Raw genomic sequence first — 20,499 nt, 5'->3', positions numbered from 1 at the left:
AATATTATTGTTGTTGTTGCATAAGTTAATAGGAATAGTTTTAGCTATAATTAAAAATAACATTTTAGCTCCCATTCTTCCTGGGGGCACTTTACAAATTATTTTTGTTTACTTCAATCCTGCACTATGAAATTACCCACAAATATTTGGATTTTCTTCAAAACATAATGCATTATTTGTTAAGTATCTAATAAAGAAAAATGAAATTCATCACTGTTACTCTTAGTTTTTTCTTTTCCCCAGATTACCTAAATGACTTAGCTTATTAAACTACCATAGTTTACTTTGGAAAAGGCCTGAAGAGTTTGTCTGTTGAATTGAACCCAGATGTTCAGTTTTCCTGAATAATAATCCATGGAAGTGAACAGCCATAAGCAGATGTTACATAGTAGTATCCTGTTCAGAGATCTGCTATGCTGATTGTTCAGTTATCCATACCGTAGCTCTCTTCCTGGGAGATGGTAGATGAGACTCCAGCAGTTTCCTATTGACACAGTTGATTAGAACAAAAAATCTCCATACATGCATAGCATAATCTAAGTAGAGTTGGATTTGAGAAGACCTTATGAAGCCTGGAATTATCTCAGCATATCTAGAGTCAGCTGTGATTTAAAAAAAAAATGTTGTGCCTGTGGTTCTTAGGCTTCTGGATCAATGACTTGGGAGTATGCAGGAAGATGACCCATTTCATTTCTTCTGCAAGGTGAGAAATACTTTTATCCCCCAAATTATTTTCTCTTAAATAGCATAGTCATAGCAACGGAAACTCCTCTTCCGGCCTCATTTGGAGCAGAAGATCATCTTTTAAATCACAGATATCTTGGAGGCACTTAATGGCTAATAATACTTTAGTGGAAACATCCTTCGGGTTACTTTTTTTCTTTACCATTGAATAAAAGCATCCACTCCAAGAACAGTTAAAGACAGGATTCTTGGGATCTTTAAAGTTAAGAATCCTTTGCATTGGTTGTGTTAGGCAATTCTGCATTTTCCTGCACTTCTGCAAGAATGAAAAAAAAAATTACTGTTTAAGGAAAACTAGTCAACAGCATGTTTGGGTATGGTTTAGATCCTTAAAAAATAATAGAGAAGTATCTTTAGGGTCAATACCCAGTAGTGCAATGGCTGGGTCATAGGGTAGTTCTATTTTCAACATTTTGAGGAACCTCCATGCTATTTTCCAGAATGGTTGCACCAGCTTGCATTCCCACCAACAGTGTAGGAGGGTTCCCCTTTCTCCGCATCCTCTCCAGCATCTGTCATTTCCTGGCTTGTGCATTTTAGCCATTCTGACTATTGTGAGGTGATTTCTCATTGTGGTTTTTATTTCTATTTCCCTGATGCCAAGTGATGTGGGATACTTTTTCATGTGTCCTTTGGCCATCTGGATATCTTCTTTGCAGAAATGTCTGTTCATGTCCTCTGCCCATTTCTTGATTGGATTATTTGTTGTTTGGGTGTTGAGTTTGATATGTTCTTTATAGATTTTGGATACTAGCCCTTTATCTGATATGTCGTTTGCAAATATCTTCTCCCATTCTGTCAGTTGTCTTTTGGTTTTGTTGACTGTTTCCTTTTCCGTGCAAAAACTTTTGATCTTGATGAAATCCCAATAGTTCATTTTTGGCCTTGCTTTCCTTGCTTTTGGTGATGTTTCTAGGAAGAAGTTGCTGCATCTCAGTTCGAAGAGGTTGCTGCCTGTGTTCTCCTCAAGGATTTTGATGGATTCCTTTCTCACATTATTTCTAATTTCTTCAGCCACTTACTGAGTGATAGAAACATTATAACTACAGAAACTGTATGTCATTCTTAACTTATAAGTATTTCCTAACTGCAGTAATACTTGTTTTATTTTTTTCTTCTTTAGTTATGCTGCTTTGGGAAGAAATCCTTAAAGAGGTACTTACTGGATTAACTCAACTATGCTCCCAGGCTGACAAGCCATTATCTTGTCTACTTTTTTTTTTTTTAATTTTGAGAAATATTTCTTAAAGTTTCCATTTGAGAAAGACTGGAGACAATATTATGTCAGGTTCCTCTTCTCACCTGTTAATGTATTTGAAAGAATACTCTGGGATATAATTTTATTAGTCTAAGAATATCCGTGAAATTATTCTTACAAAGTGATTGGTAAAAGCATAAGTAAACAGAGGCACTGAAGGATAAACAGGTCCTTAATTAAGTTCCACAAATATGAAATGCCATTTCTGTGCAGTGCACTCTACTAGGTGCTAGCTCTGTAGGTAGAGATATATATGAAAAAGTCTTAGCCCTTATGTAGTTCATAGATCAATGGTAAATAATAGTCCCTTATAATTTTCATGATTTATATCTTTCAAAGATCTTTTAAACTGAAAATAAGTGAATAGCTTAAAATTTATTTATGCATTATTCATAACTAGCTGGTCCCTTTGACATTGGTCAGAAGGAGTGCTAACCATTGTTAAAATCATACATCTCTCCTCCTCCTCTTCCTTCAAGGCTAAGAACTGTGGATGCTCAAAGCATCTTGAGGGCAAATCCAAAAGCCTCTGTGAAGCATGCCTCCTTCCTTATTCACCAAGTGCAACTGGCAGGTTGATTCAGACCAACTATAACCTTCTCTGAAATTTATGAAAATCAGACCGGGAGTTTCACATGAGGCTATGTCCTTTATGTAGTGCCCCAAATTTCCCCTCCGCCTCCCCTTTCTTCTTCTTCTCCTTCTCCTTCTTCTTCTTCTTGTTATTGCTCCACTTCTCCTTCTCCTTCTCCTTCTCCTTCTCCTTCTTCTTTTCCTTCTCCTTCTCCTTCTCCTTCTCCTCCTTCTCCTTCTCCTTCTCCTTCTCCTTCTCCTTCTCCTTCTTCTTCTTCTTCTTCTTCTTCTTCTTCTTCTTCTTCTTCTTCTTCTTCTTCTTCGTATAAAAGCATAAACACCTTTTCTTTTTTAAAAGTAAACTTTACACCCTGTGCAGTGCTTGAACTGAAAGACACTGAGATCAAGAGTCATATGTTGTACTGACTGAACCAGCCAGGGTAACCCTAAATTTCTGTATATAGATTCTTACTCTCCTATGATCACCATCTGGCATATCATAATCAAACGTGTGTGGTGATTTTCATCTCTTTTTCTATGTAATTTCTTTTCTCATCAGTTATTTTCACTATTTCACTATGACTAGCAGAGTAAATACTTGTGAAATCTGTGAGGGAATGAGTGAGTGAATGAATGAATGAATTAAAAATGCTTTACCCTTTCTGCCATCCCCTGAAATGTATTTCCTAACTGTGTTTGCTATCTGTGCTATTCTCTTTCAATCATGCTCCAACCTGTGATTGCAGTTGACTCATCCCCTCAACCCCCAACCTGTAGAGGAGTGTCTCCAAAAGCTGTTGTCTGTTGTCTCCTCACATTTCACATGCTTGGGGGGTGCTTTCTGTAATTTGGTGTTCTGTGGGATACTCCATATCACAGTGACTTCTAGTAGCTGCCTAGAAATATGTCTAAGCTTTTCATTTAAATTCTTCAATTTTGTTTTACTATTTCAGTGTTGCATTCCCATCCCCCCTTCTGAGTCTTTAGATTTTGAAATTCTACCCCCACTGAAGTCTACAGAAGTCTTTGAGCACTTTGCGTCTATCACCGTGTCTAATTCTCACTGTCACTGTAGGATGTAGACATAAGAAAACAGATTCCAGTGGGGTGGTCAGTGGCTCAGCCCTGCAGCTGAGATGGTTGAACCTGATTTCAAAGGGGTCTGTTTCTGCCAAAGCAAATGTTTTTCCACCCTGCTGTGCATCACCACCTGGCCCAGTTTTTGCCCCCTTCTGGCTTCATGTATTTGAAAGACCAAAACACTGACTGATGAAATGTCTTGAAATAGATCACTCTCTCATAAGAAGTACAAACAATCCTGTTAAGATTTCTTGCCCTTGTTTTGCCATGAGGACTTTCAAATGACTCCTTAATGAAGGAGCTGCATGCAGTGGTGGGAACTGTCATGTGCACACATGGATTGGCACTTTGCAATGTTTAATTATACGTGTCTTGCTTCCCAATATTGTTCAAATCCCCTCTGGTTATTTTCATCTTCTGTTCTCTTATTTTCGCTGCACTAGTGACATTCTTCATCTTCTTCCTCTCCAAAGCAAGTCAAGCATTACCAGTAGCTTGGCCGGCACTTTGACGTTTTCAATATCATCTCCTTCTGTCTCATTTGATGGCACTATTCCTCTTGCCAAAGCTTTCCTGGAGAACCCTTTATAGATTTTAAATATTCTTGTCTTTGGTTTGTCCGCTACTGTCAAAATGAGTTATCTGCAGAAGGCACTTAGGCTTATTAATTAACCTTCGATAGCATCTTTTTTCACATAATTTCCATTTGTCTTCTCTCTGATTTGTTATTTATTTTCTTTTGACAGGGTCTACAGAGCACACATGAAAATAAAGGACTGTGTGGGTAGACTTGCCTCCTGCTGCTTGTCACATTAATTTATTTATTTTCCCACCCACCCAGCATTAGAATATGGGTAACTTTGATATATAACATCCTCACTTATTTTCGCAGCTTATCTGCCAAACACTATTTTGGGTGTAGATTTACAGAAATAATTATTGTAGCTTAACACCAAAGCCATATTTTTGAATAAACTAATAATTTTCTCACCTCTCTATTTTGGCCTGTTTCAGATCTCCTCTGAAGTTCACAATCAGCCATTTTTGAATGTCAGACACATCACTTGTCCTGTGTGTAATTCCTTCTGCTAAGCTTGCCAACCTTTGCAGCAACATGTCTATGTAAATCCTCTGATCAGTACTCAGATATGCTCCTGGTTTCTGGGATCTAATACCTTTCTTCTCTCCTTTGTAATTATCATTGGTAGTTTTCCTTGTTCTGACCTGTTACCCCTTTATTCACATACCTTTAATCCAAAGTTTTTTAGAATTCCTTTGGTTAAAGAGCTGAAAGACTCAGCGGAGAACCATCAAATGTCAAACCCAACAGAAAGATCACATTCTACCTTAATCACTCTGTGCAGTATTTGAGTTGATATATTTGTCATAAAATAATTTTTAACTTCTCTTGGGGAAGGTGTGTGCTATGGTGAGTGCTGTGAATTGTGTAAGCCTAGCGATTCACAGGCCTGTACCCCTGGGGCTAATAATATATTATATGTTAATAAAAATAAAAAAATAAAAAAATATATTTTTTAACTTCTTGATTAATTCCTTGGCATTGGCACACATTAATTCTGTTTTATGTAACATATCATTTTCTCTCTTTAATAATTCTTTTTTTGTACTCTTACTGTTTATTTTTAATATGTGAAAAATCAATCCTAATTTCCTTTTCTTTGCACATTCCATGTTTCCTGTGTGACAATTAATTCTTGTCTGAACTTTTCTTTATACTTTCTACCTTGATGTTATAGACAGATTTTCTCACCTGTATTCGGATTTTTGCTATGTTAGCTTTAAATTATTTTCTCTCCTTTGCTGTTTCGTTCTTACGTTCTCCATCAAAAGTTTCTTCAGTCTTATGGAATATTGACTTTCTCCTTGAAAGACTTGTCTCTACTCAGCCCCTTTCAAAACCATTCTTCATATCACTCTTAACTTCTTCACTCACTCTCTGACATCTTAAAAGGGCCATCCATCATTCACTCTCTTAATCCAGCCTCCTAGAAAGTTCTTTCTGTTCTAGCAACTCATACTCTGTTTACCATTATATGTTAATATTTTTTGCTCTAAAACTATCCAACAAAAGCCTTTATAGACTTTATTCAAAGGGAATATAGACTGCTATGGATAATTTTTTAAAAAAGGAAAAGACTGAAATAGAGAGGCAGGTTTCCCATGAATTCTCCCTGGAATTGTTCTGCCTGCAAGGTTGTGGCCTATTCAGATACTCAGGCACTTTTTACTGTAAGTGGGGCTTTGGAAGGTGGGTTGGACATTACCTTTTTGGACAGAGAAGAAGAGGGTCTGCAGCTCTAGCGTCTGGACTTTGTTATATTAAATCTTAGGGCTCATCCTCATCATCATCCCCTTCAGGTGCAGTGAACATTATGTCATTCCTCAAACCTTATTCTCTGTCACCTCAGGGCCTTCATGTTGTTTCCTTTCCCTGCAACATTTTGATCGCTCATCCCATCATCCAGTCATCACACTTGATGCATCAGGCTTCAGTTTAGATGGGTCTTTCCTGTTCTCATTCTTTGGGTTAGAGAGTTCTCATATGTGTTCTCATTAACACCTTAATTACAACCCAGTGTAGCTTTTGTCATGCTTTATTATAACTATTTGGTTCCTTGTGCCAGTCTTTAAGTTTTCTGAGAACACATGCTCATCTTAGAGTCATCTTCAACATGATGCCTAGAGGTACAATCTTGCTACCTATGACGTTTACTGGCTCACAGTCTTAGGAGAGTGACCCACCTCAGACCTTCATTTACTCACCTATACATCAGGGGTGTTATTATACTTGTCTCATTATTTTGTGTTTCTGACAATCAAATTGTTAGAAAAATTCCCAGCCTGATTCATAGTGGGTACTCTGTAAAGTTGGCTATAAAGCTGACTACAATAACAGTTCTTCATAATATATATATATATATATATAATCATCATATTATAGGTTATTTTATAGGCTATATATTACTCTATAATTTTATATTATTATTATTAATCACAGACATATTCCCAGGATATGTAGCACAATATTTACCATAGAATAGTGCTAAATCAATGTTTGTTGAATAAATGAACCAAAGAAAAATGTATCCAAATCTGAATTTTCCACAGTCCACTTTTAAAAATAAGATTAATTTATTTATTTTAGAAAGAAAGAGTGAGAGTGGGAAGTGCACATGAACATGGGAAGGGCAGAGGGAGAAGGAGAGAATCTCAAGCAGATTCCATGCTGCCATGGGGCTCATCTCACAATCCTGAGATCATATCCTGAGACAAAATCTAGAGTCAGATGCTTAAGCAATTCAGCCTGCCAGGTGTTGCTTCCACAATCCATTCGTGCAATGCAATGAATATTGCATTCTTCGACTTGATCTCCAATCAACTCTTGCAAGGTGGTATAAGGAAGGTATAAGCCATAGGTATTTTAAAGAAGTGTATTTTTAAAAGATTTTATTTATTTATTTGACAGAAATATCACAAGTAGGCAGAGAGGCAGACAAAGGGAGAGGGGGAAGCAGGCTCTCCACTGAGCAGAGAGCCCGATATGGAGCTCAATCCCAGGGACTCCAAGATAATGACCTGAGCTGAAGGCTGGGGCTTATAACACTGAGCCACCCAGGTGCCCCAGAAGTGTATTTTCTTTTGTAATGCTAATATTATGGTGTTTTCTATATACTAATAATAAATGATAATAGGAATAAAAATTCTAGTAAAAATAACATTTATTTAGCCCTTCCTTTCTGCCAAGCCTTGTTCCACGAATTTTACATACATAAATCTGTTTAGGTTTTACAAAAAGCCCATAAGTACTATGTGTATTTCCACTTCATAAATGAAGAAGATGGGTAATAGATCCTAACAATTGCTTATTATTAAACATATGTTGAATAAAAATATAAAAATATGCATATTATTGTTAATATAATCTGATAAAAATGGCTAATTTTCAGTGTAATAGGTAATACATGCTCCAAGGAGGGAAAGAGAGTCATGATATGTGACATTCTGAATTGTGGCCTCTGACACTGTCTAAATACTTTACGCTTATTGTCTAATGTAGGTCTCAAATTATTTGCATAGTTCTTATTATTGGCTCGGTTTTATAGAAAAGGAAACCAAGGTTCAGAGGGAATCAATATGTGATTCAAGGTGACAGACCCACAAACTGAAAAAGGAAATTCAAGAAATCAATAACAAACATGAAAAATTCAACCTTAGTAGTTAAGAAATGCAAACTAGTAAAAAAGAAATACTATTTTCGTTATCAAATCAAGCAAAATTTGAAAAACAATATTGACTAATGATAATAAAATGGTTATAGAACTTACATAGCCAAGAAGAGTTTTAAATGTCACAAACTGTATGATGAAGACTTTGGTATTCACATATATATAATACTTTGGTAAATATATAATTCATATATATATAATACTTTGGTGTATATATATATATATATATATATATATATATAATTTTTTAAACCTTTTTACCCCCTTTCTTCTCCCACTGATTTTGGGTCCCCTCTGATTTTATTAGCATACTTTTTATGGTGTCTTTGTCATCCTTTTAGTATTTTATTCTCTCATTCATATATTTTTATCTGTATAAAATGACAAGGTGGAAAAACTCACCACAGAAAACAAAACAAAACAAACAAACAAAAAACAAGAGGCAGTAACGAAATCTAGGGTCCTAATCAATATAGACATTGATAATATGTCAGACTAGAGTTCAGAATGAAGATTCTCAAGGTGTTAGCTGGGCTCAAAAAAAGCATAGAAGATATTAGGGAAATTCTGTCTGGAGAAATAAAAGCCCTTACTGGAGAAATAAAAGAATTAAAATCTGACCAAGCTGAAATTAAAAAATAATCTTTTATGAGGTGCAATAAAAAATGGAGGCTCTTACTGCACGGATAAATGAGGCAGAGGAGAGAATTAATCATATAGAAGACCAAATGATGGAGAATAAAGAAGTTGAGGAAAATAAGAACTGGACCATGAGGAGAGAATTAGAGATAAGTGATATCATAAGAGGAAAAAAAATAGAATAATTGGGATTCCAGAAGAAGAAGAGACAGGGGGACAGAAGGGATATTGGAGAGAATTATTATAGAGAATTTCCTTAATATGGCAATGGAAACAAGCATCAAATCCAAGAAGCACAGATAACCCCCCTCAATGTCAATAAAAATAGGACCACACCCTGTCATCTAGTAGTAGAGCTTACAAGTCTTAGTGACAAAGAGAAAACCTGAAAGAAGCTCAGGACAAGAAGTCTGTAACATACAATGGTAAAAATATTATTTTGTCAGCAGACTTACCCACAGAGACCTGGCAGGCAGGAAAGAACTGGCATGGTATATTCAGATCACTAAATGAGGAAAACATGCAGCCAAGAATACTATATCCAGCTAGGCTGTCATTGAAAATACAAGGAGAGGGGCGCCTGGGTGGCTCAGTGGTTTAAGCCGCTGCCTTCGGCTCAGGTCATGATCTCAGGGTCCTGGGATCGAGTCCCACATCGGGCTCTCTGCTCGGCAGGGAGCCTGCTTCCCTCTCACTCTCTCTGCCTGCCTCTCCGCCTACTTATGATCTCTCTCTGTCAAATAAATAAATAAAATCTTAAAAAAAAATAAAAAAAAAAAGAAAATACAAGGAGAGATGAAAACTTCCAGGACAAACAAAAACTAAAGGAATTTGTAAACACCAAACCAGCCCTACAGGAAATATTGAAAGTGGTCCTCTAAGCAAAGAGAAAGCCTAGAAGTAGTAGACCAGAAAGGAACAGATACAATATACAGTAACAGTCACCTTACAGGCAATACAATGGCACTAAATTCATATCTTTCAATATTACCCAGAATGTACCCTTTCAATAGTTACCCTGAATGTAAATGGGCTAAATGCCCCAATCAAAAGACACAGTATATCAGAATGGATACTAAAATAAAACCCATCAATATGTGGTCTACAAGAACCTCATTTTAGACCCACAGACACCTACAGATTTAAAGTGTGGGGTTAGAAATCAACTTGCCATGCTAAGAGACATCAAAAGAAAGCTGGGATGGCAATCCTCATATCAGATCAATTTGATTTTAAACCAAAGACTATAATAAGAGATGAGGAAGGACACTATCTCATACTCAACAGGTCTTCCCTACAAGAACATCTAACAATTTTAAATATCTATGCCCCTAACATGGGACAAGTCAATTATATAAACCAATTAATAACAAAATCCAAGAAACACATCAACAATAATACAATAATAGTAGGGGACTTTAACATCCAACTCACTGAAATGGACAGATCATCCAAGCAAAAGATCAACAAGGAAATAAAGGCCTTAAATGACACACTGGACTAGATGGACATCACAGATATATTTAGAACATTCCATCCCAAAGCAACTGAATACACATTCTTCTCAAGTGCACGTGGAACATTTTCTAGAATAGATCACATCCTGGATCACAAAGCAGGTCTCATCCAGTACCAAAAGACTGAGGTCATTCCCGCATATTTTAAGACCAAAAAGCTCTGAAGCTAGAGCTCAATCACAAGAGGAAAGTTGGAAAGAAATGGAATACACGGAGGCGAAAGATCATCCTATTAAAGGATGAATGGGTCAACCAGGAAATTAAAGAAGAATAGAAAAAAATCATGGAAACAAATGATAATGAAAACACAGCTGTTGAAAATCTGTGGGACACAGCCAAGGAAGTCCTGAGAGGAATGTATATAGAGATTCAAGCCTTTCTCAAGAAACAAGAAAGGTTTCAAATACACAAACTAACCCTACACTTAAAGGAGCTGGAGAAAGAACAGCAAAGAAAGCCTAAACCCAGCCAGAGAAGATAAATAATAAAAATCAGAGCAGAAATCAATGAAATAGAAACAAACAAACAAACAAACAAACAGTAGAAGGAATCAATGAAACTAAGAGCTAGTTCTTTGAAAGAATTAGTATGTTTGATAAATCCCTGGTCAGACTTATCAAAAAGAAAGAGAAAGGACCCAAATAGATAAAATCATAAATGAAAGGGAAAGAGCACATGCAACACAAAAGAAATACAAACAAGTATGAGAACATAGTAAGAGCAACTATAAGCCAGCAAGTTTGACAATCTAGAAGAAATGGATGCATTCCTAGAGACATATAAACTACCCCAACTGAATGAAGAAGAAATAGAAAACCTGAACTGACCCATAACCAGTAAGTAGATTGAAACAGTCATCACTAATCTCCCAACAAAAAAGAGCCCAGGGCCAGATGGCTTCCCAGGGAAATTCTACCAAATATTTAAAGAATAATTAATACCTATTCTTCTGAAAATGTTCCCCACCAAAAAAAAAAAAAAAAAAAGGAAAAACTTCCAAACTCATTTCATGAGGCCAGCATCACCCTGATCCCATGATCCCAAAACCAGACAAAGATCCCATCAAAATGGAAAAGTACATACCAATATCCTTGATGAACACAGATGTGAAAATTCTCACCAAAATACTAGCCAATAGGATCCAAGAGTACATTAAAAGGATTATTAGCCAGCACCAAGTGGGATTTATTCCAGGGCTGCCGGATGGTTCAACATCCACAAATCAATCAATGTGATGCAATACATTAATAAAAGAAAGAACAAGAAACATATGATACTCTCAATAGATGCTGAAAAAACATGTAACCAAGTACAGCATCCTTTCTTGATCAAAAGTCTTCAAAGTGTGGGATAGAGGGTTCCTACCTCAATATCATCAAGGCCTTCTATGAAAAACCCACAGAGAATATCATTCTCAATGGGGAAAAACTGAGAGCTTTTCCCCTTAGTTCAGGAGCATGAGATGGATGTCCATTATCACCACTGCATTTCAACATAGTACTAGAAGTCCTAGCCTCAGCAATCAGTCAACAAAAAGAAATTAAAGGCATCCAAATCAGCAAAGAAGAAATCAAACTATCACTCTTTGCAGATGATATAATGCTCTATGTGGAAAGCCCAAAAGACTCTGTTCCAAATGTGCTAGAACTTGTACAGAAATTCAGTAAAGTGTCAAGATACAAAATCGATGCACAGAAATCAGTTGCCTTTCTTTATAACAACAACAAGACAGAAGAAAGAGAAATTAAGGAGTCAATCCCATTTATAATTGCAGCCAAAATCCTAAGATAACAAGGAATAACCCTAAACAAAGATGTAAAGAATCTGTGCTCAAAAAAACTATAAAGTACTCATGAAAGAAATTGAGGAAGACACAACGAAATGGAAAAATGTTCCTTGCTCATGGATTGGAAGAACACATATTGTGAAAATGTTTATGCTACCTAAAGCAATCTGCACATTTAATGCAATTCCTATCAAAATACCTTTTTTTTCAAAGAAATGGAACAAATAATCCAAAAATTTTATGGAACCAGAAAAGACCTTGAATAGCCAGAGGAATGTTGAAAAGGAAAGCCAAAGTTGTTGGCGTCACAATTCCAGACTTCAAGCTCTATTACAAAGCTGTCATCATCAAGACAGATTGATGCCAGTATGGTACTGGCACAAAAACAGACATACAGATCAATGGAACATAATAGAGAGCCCAGAAATAGACCCTCAACTCTATGGTCAATTAATCTTTGACAAATCAGGAAAGAATGTCCAATGGAAAAAAGAAAGTCTCTTCAACAAATGGTGTTGGGAAAACTGAACATCTACTTGCAGAAAAATGAAACTGGACCATTTCCTTACACCACACACAAAAATAGACTGAAAATGGATGAAAGACCTCAACGTGAGAAAGGAATCCATAAAAAATCCTTGAAGATGACACACACAGCAAACTTTTGACCAGCTGCAGCCACTCCTTCCTAGAAACATCACCAAAGGCAAGGAAAGCAAGGGGAAAAGTGAACTATTGGGACTTCATCAAGATCGAAAGGTTTTTCATGGAAAAGGAAACAGTCAACAAAACCAGACAGCTGACAGCATGGGAGAAAATATTTGAAAATGACATATCAGATACAGGGCTAGGATCCAATATCTAAAAAGAACATCTCAAACTCAACACCCAAAGAACAAATAATCCAATAAAGAAATGGGCAGAGGACATGAACAGACATTTCTGCTAAGAAGACCATCCAGATGGCCAACAGACACTGAAAAAGTATCCCACATCACTTGGCATCAAGGAAATAAAAATCAAAACCCCAATGAGAAATCACATCACACCAGTCAGAATGGCTAAAATTAATGTCAGGAAATGACAGATGCTGGTGAGGATGCAGAGAATGTGGAATCCTCTTACAATGATGGTGGGAATGCAACCTGTTGCAGTCACTCTGGAAAACAGCATGGAAGTTCCTCAAAAAGTTGAAAATAGAACTATCCTAGGCCACATAAATCGCACTACTGGGTATTTACCCTAAAGATCCAAATGTAGTGATCTGAAGGGGCATGTGCACCCAAATGTTTATAGCAGCAATGTCCACAATAGCCAAACTATGGTAAGAACCTAGATGTCCACCAACAGATGAATGGATCAAGGAGATGTGATACACACACACACACACACACACACACACACACTGGAAAACTATGTAGCCATCAAAAGAAATGAAATCTTGCCCTTTGCAATGACGTGCATGGAACTAGAGGGTATTATGCTCAGTAAAATAAGTCAATCAGAGGAAGACAGCATATGATCTCCCTGATATGAGGAACTTGAGGGGCAAAGTGGTGGGTTTGGTGGATAGGGAAGAAAAAAGTGAAACAAGATGGGAGGGAGACAAACAATAAAAGACTCTTAATCTCACAAAATAAAGTGAGGGTTGTCTGGGAAGGCTGGTAGGGAAAGGGTGGTTAGGTTAAGGACATTGGGGAGAGTATGTGCTATGGTGAGTGCTGTGAAGTGTGTAAGACTAACAATTCACACACCTGTAGCCATGGGCCGAATAATATGTTATATGTTAATTTTAAGATATGATAAAAAATAAACAAATATATGAGCATATTGTTTTTGTCCCTTGAAAATAACATTTTAATATTTATGTGTGAGGTTAGAGTATGCAGACTAGCCACCTTGATTTGAGAGTGAAAAGGGATAGTTCACTTTCATTTTGTTGGTGAGAGTATAAATTGAGGAAAGATATCTAGAAATTCTAAATTCAAGCATTTAGCCTAATAAAAAAACTATGTTTGCAAATAGAGCATCCTACTAACACATATGCATACCAATTCATAAAAACAATTTTTTAGAGATTTCAAGGCAATTATATAATGATATTTATTATATTATATTATATATTATTACTTATAATATATACAGTTTATATTATATATATGACATATTATTTTAAGACAATAATATATTTTAATCCAACACATTATTTAAGACTATTTGAGACATAAAGATGGAATTGTCTATACAGTTGACCCTTGACCAACACAGTTTGGAACTACCTGAGTCCATTTATAATGTGGATTTTTTTCAATAAATATATTGGAAAAGTTTTTACAAATTTGTGAAATATTTAAAAAATCACAGACAAACCACATGTCTTACTGAAAAGAATTAAACAGGTTTTATTGTACGAATACAGTATATAATACATATACCATACAAAAATATGTGCTATTGACTATCTATGATGTCAGTAAGGCTTCCAGTCAACAGTAGGTTATGAGTAGTCAGTGTTCAGGGAGGCCAACAGTCATACACAGATGTCTGACTGTGGGGAGTGTTGGTGCCTCTAATCCCATTTTGTGTGTGTGTATGTGTATCACACTCTTTTCTACCAGACACTTTAAAGGAATTATCTAGCACTGCTACATAGAGAGATCATCCATCATTATCCATTAACTGACTTGGAATAATATCCAAAGTATATTTTATGTGAAAAAGGGAGCGAAAATACTATGAACACTATAATGAAAAAGTGAAATTTTTATAAGATGAGGAAATTTTATCTATTGATAGTCCCATGGGACAGAGCTTCATATGTATTTGAGAAAAAATGGTTTAGAGTGGTGTAGAATCATGAGGGTCATACTCATGTAGCAGGTGCTTGTCTTCAAAAGAAGGCAGAGATTATGAACACAGACATTTAGTTCATCAAGACGAGTTTGGACATATTGATGATGGGGTGTCAGCTCAGGAAGAATCAACCTATTCATTGTGTGTAACAAAATAGATATCTTAGTGATATCTGTTAAGAGGCCAGATATTGGTGAAGATTGTAGGGGAAGAAAATGTAGATAGCTCTGTGATCACGGTTGAGACTGTATTTGTGGAAGAAAATAAATTGTCATGGGGATTTTTTTTTCTTTTTAAATTGTGGGATGTGTGATATAAACAATTGAATTCATCTCCTCAGTGAAATCCACAGTAAGTTTTGAACATTTCACCATGAATAAGAGTGTATGTTTCCAGAGTGTGAATGACAGAATATGCTGAATTGTGTATCCAGCAATGACACAATCACGGAGATGCTGAAGTGAGAGGAACAGAGACCAGAGATGTGTTTTCCCTTGAGCAAAAGTCAAGAGGGACAAGTGCCAGAGCTCTCCACACAACGCACCAAAGTGTTAACTGCCATCTGTTGCTTTCTGTTTCTTCGTTTCAAATTATATATAGCCTAATCTTTCATAACAAACATGTGCTGATAGCTAGGAAATATATTGGTTTTATTAAAAGAGCTGTTCTCATCCGGTGGCTTGTTTAGAGTTTCATCCATATTGATTGGGTGTGGATCATATGCCAGTGTCATGTGTTTCTTGGCTTTTAAAATTTTACTTGCTCAAAACTCCCATCAGCCTGACCGGGGTTTGCTTGCAACTACATGAGTTCAAGGTGCTCTTTAAAAAAGCCCTTTGTCTTTCCTTTCTTTTGGCCCAGATGTCACCCTGCATCACAGCACAAAGGTTTCTCCACCTCCTCCCACTCCCTGGTAATACATCCTTTAGAGAGGGTGGCCCCACCGATCTTGTCCTGTCAGCCATCTGCACCCAGAGACCCTAGGTGATACTGCTGGTGACAAATAGCTTCCAAGTCTGAGCATTTGACACACATCTTGCCCACACCCTGACTATCAGGTCATGAAAAGTCATTCAGTGATTCAGTTCTGCCTGATACTCAAGCCAGAAAATACTGCTTAGTAGGAATCAAGTGAGGAGGATCTTGATGGCGACAAAAAAAATAACCAAGAACTTGGAGCATTTATTTTCCATGGTAGATTTTGCTTTTGGTTCTGTTTGTCCCCTCCTCCCAGCATGGCATCCCAACTAGAATCTCACTGAATCTCCAGAAACCTTAGTATTGGGTGCCCTGAAGTACAATTGCCTGTACCTGTGAGTTGTCTTCTTGGGTTGCCCATTAAAATTTTGAGTAAAGCACGTAATCAAATAGATTAATATATATCCTGTATATACCACTCTAATTTGGTCAATATGTGCCCAAGATTTTATGATATAACAGAAAAAAATGTGTAGTCTTATTTTTGCAGTCCTAGCAACAAATGTCAGTCTCAAATAATATTTATTTAAGAGAATTTAATTCCTATTCTCCTGAAACTGTTCCAAAAAATAGAAATGGAAGGAAAACTTCCAAACTCATTCTATGAGGCCAGCATCACCTTGATCCCAAAACCAGACAAGGATCCCACCAAAAAAGAGAACTACAGACCAATATCCTTGATGAACACAGACGCAACAATTCTCGCCAAAATACTAGCCAATAGGATTCAACAGTACATTAAAAGGATTATTCACCACGATCAAGTGGGATTTATTCCAGGGCTGCAGGGTTGGTTCAACATCCGCAAATCAATCAATGTGATAGAACCCATTAATAAAAGAAAGAACAAGAACCATATGATACTCTCAATAGATGCTGAAAAAGCATTTGACAAAGTACAGCATCCCTTCCTGATCAAAACTCTTCAAAGTGTAGGGATAGAGGGCACATACCTCAATATTATCAAAGCCATCTATGAAAAACCCACCGCAAATATCATTCTCAATGGAGAAAAACTGAAAGCTTTTCCATTAAGGTCAGGAACACGGCAGGGATGTCCATTATCACCACTGCTATTCAACATAGTATTAGAAGTCCTAGCCTCAGCAATCAGACAACAAAAAGAAATTAAAGGCATCCAAATTGGTAAAGAAGAAGTCAAACTATCACTCTTCGCAGATGATATGATACTATATGTGGAAAACCCAAAAGACTCCACTCCAAAACTGCTAGAACTTGTACAGGAATTCAGTAAAGTGTCAGGATATAAAATCAATGCACAGAAATCAGTTGCATTTCTGTACACCAACAACAAGACTGAAGAAAGAGAAATTAAGGAGTCAATCCCATTCACAATAATTAATAGAAATTATTAATTTAATCAATAGAAAATGATGGAAGAAAGATGTAAAAATGTTAATAAGAGCTGTTCTTGGGAAGTACATTGCTCTGTAGTTTTTTAAAATAAATTGCATAAGTTTTATGTATTTGGCATACCTATTAGTCAGAGACCAGTCCAGAGAAAAAGAAAACACAGCAATTATTTAAACAGATGCATTTGCTGTCTGGAATTGTTAACCACATATTTCAGAATTGGAGTAGCATAAAGAAAGCACAAACACATTATGGAATAGGAGCTGTACAAAGCAGCTGCTACCCTCAGAGTTCAGGGAACAAAAGAAAGAGATTTTAAGTTTTAAACCATGGATGCTTGCAGAGGGGCTGAGGGCTGGCCTATTTGGCTAGAGCTAAGCTTGGCATAGAAAGAGCTGTGCACTTAGTGTAAGTCCTTCTGCAGCTCAGAGGGATCACAGTGCTGCCATCTTGACCTCAGATCATGGAGTCATTGCTGGTGTAAGTGCAGGGAGTGCAAAAATGGGCAGGAGTCATCCTGTACCACTCATCTCACCAAAACTTATCCCTATGGGGCTCACTTTGAGCTGCCCCAAGGAAGAAGTTGGAAGCTCAAAGGGGAATATGGTTGTCTGAGATGACCCACAAATTCCAAAAAGAGAAGTATGGGTTGAAGCTTAAGACAACAACATAATACTTGGTGGAGAATATTTCACTTCAATGGAAAAAAAACGCACCCCCATATTTTACTAAAGTCAACAGACCATTTAGTGCTTAGATGGGAGTCTATACACAGTAGAAGATCACTGATGGACGTCCAAGTTTACTTGGCCATTAACAAGCTAATTGGAATTAGCAAAATGTGATACAAAATCTCCTCACACTATGCCAAATTTATAAATTTGCAATTATAAATAAATTTATAAATTTATAAATTTGCAAATTTATAAAAAGCAACAACAACTCAGTAGACCTTCACAAGAGTAGGAAATCTTGGGAAATTATTGTAAGATATAAAGTTTGAGGGCTTGGCTTCCAGAAGTTGAGAAAGAGAGTTGAATTTGTAATTGATTTTACATTTTCAAAGCTCAGATATTTTCTGTTTAAAGCAGAAGCAGTTTGATCTTTGGGTGACTGTATTCCTGATTTGACCCATTTTTCAGTAAATGAGTATACACATTGAGAAGGTGATGATCCCTCAATTTGCACATCAAGGTCCAGTAAAGAAATGGATTGCCTGGAATAATTCCAATGAGAGTATTTATTGAAGTGGAGCAAGCATGGGTCTGAGAAGCCAGAGATGAGCTACTGCTAGAAGCCATGGCATCCCTGGGGACAAAAAAGCAGGAGATAATCTGAAGAGGAGGCAGTGCCTCTTGAAATTCTACAGTGTGAAGGAACATTGCAATATCTCTCAATCCAGAGCTGCAACCAAGAGTAAGAAGGAGAAATCCTGAAGCTTCCTCCAGGCTAGGCATATTCTACCAGTGCTCAGGTGAGCTAATCCTCACCTCTGGACATCTATTATGGTAGCCTGGGTTATGCAGAACAAGGCCATAGCCTTTCTGTGTAAAGGTCAAAGCAAGCATGAACAGAGATTAATTTAAAACGAGGATGATCAGCAAAAGAGCTCCAAACGGTTTTCCAGCCCACCATTAGAATGCAACTTGTGAATGAGTAGCTTCCCTTTCTAATTAATTAATTAATTTTTTATGAGAGGATTTCTGTATACAGGTTATGACTAGTTTACAGGATAAGAACTAGTTTGGATGACTGAGAGGTTTTATGTTCTGCCAACAGCCAGGATCCATCCAGGTTTCACATATTTTTTTAAAAATTAAATATCATATTTCCTATGATAATAATTATTCATTTTTTTGAACATACAGTGCCTATCATAAATTTTACACATTTCTCGTGAAGATAAACCACGACCTCCCATAATGGGGGACCCTAAAACAGGATTTTGGTGAATCTACCAATGGGGAGTGGTTTAAATGTCATACAGTGAACAAGACAAATTATGGCAAATACAAACAAAAGCAATAGAAACAAAATGCTAATACAAATCTTTTCCTTGTATTTTGTACAGAATATTATTTAGAAATGTGTTTGAGAGATGGTTAATACAGCTAGACTACATCGGAATGAAGTCTTTTTAAGATAAATTTTTATTTATCAGCTGCAATTGTGACATACCTTAGTACTATTTATTAAAGTATTCCCAAATCTTTGTCTTCCAGGAGCAAGTGAAAGTGGCAATCCCCTTGTTCTTTAGTTTGGCCAATAAAATGTGAATGGCAGTGTCATATTCATTCCTAGGGGCACTGGGAGAGTCTCCCGCACTTCCACAGTTAGCAGCAATTCTGCAAAGACTGGCCAAAGTGCAGACTCAGGTCCTTAATGAGAAGAATGCAGGGAATCATAGTGGCTATTTTGTTTGAAGCCACCAGATTGTGAGTTTGGTTTACTGCAGGATGATATTGCTTGTGTTGTTTGGTAGAGCAAGTGTTCAAAACAAAAGCAGCTCATGTTTGCAAAGCCTGCCATCAATGAAGTATGTGGTAGCGATGATATGATCAACTTTTTCATGATGGTGGCTTCATGGCTTGAGAAAATGGGTCCCACCTGCAAACCATCCCTTTGCTGCATATTTTATATTAAAAAAATGATTGAGGCCTGAGAGACTCTTGGTAATGGAGGTTATTTGTGCCTAAGCGGTCTGTTGGTGAGGTGCTTGGGGGAACATGACCCTTTGCACTGACGCCATCATGCAACATCTTGGTTGGTGGCAAAATGTGGGTTCCCAGATTTATGCAAAGGCTGAGCTTCACACAGCTCACACATCCAAGCTGCGGGACCTCTTAAAAATAATTAATGACAGACATCTGGAAAACACAGATTACTGAGGCATTCATAGCCTCAGAAACATTCTCTATGGATAACCAAGGCTTAGTTATATTTTTGTTTAAAAAAAAGGAGTATTTTCCATTTTGCTTTAAAAGAAGCTCATTGACCATGCACATAAAACGCAAATATTTAAATGGGGTGAGCTCATTCCGAATTTTTTCTTAGAAATTTCAGAAGCAGAATGATTTCTCCAGAAAAGAGAATTTGGCAGGTTCACAGGAGGCATTGCACAGCAGGCCCATAAAGTTTTATGCCAGCATTCATTCTGTAAACGTTTCCAGAGAACCAGCAGTATGATGGATGGCTGTGCCAATGGCTGAGAATACAAATGTGAATGAGACATTTTCTCCAGTCTAATGGGATTTAGAAAAAACACATCAGTGGAAACAGAGTGGTGGTCTATTGGAAGTATTTACATTGTTGGTCCAAAGCAAATTTACTGGCTAAATTTTAGGGATAAATTTGATGCCATGCTTGGCTTTTCATAAATGACCAAGAAAAACTGAAAATATCCTACATTCCTGCTCATTTTAAAACTCCATTCTTTAATGTCTGGATAGA

This window comes from Meles meles, chromosome 16, assembly GCF_922984935.1.
Source record: "Meles meles chromosome 16, mMelMel3.1 paternal haplotype, whole genome shotgun sequence".
Classification (NCBI taxonomy): Eukaryota; Metazoa; Chordata; class Mammalia; order Carnivora; family Mustelidae; genus Meles; species Meles meles.
The sequence above is the reverse complement of the archived record's forward strand: the minus strand, read 5'-3'. Positions refer to the sequence as shown.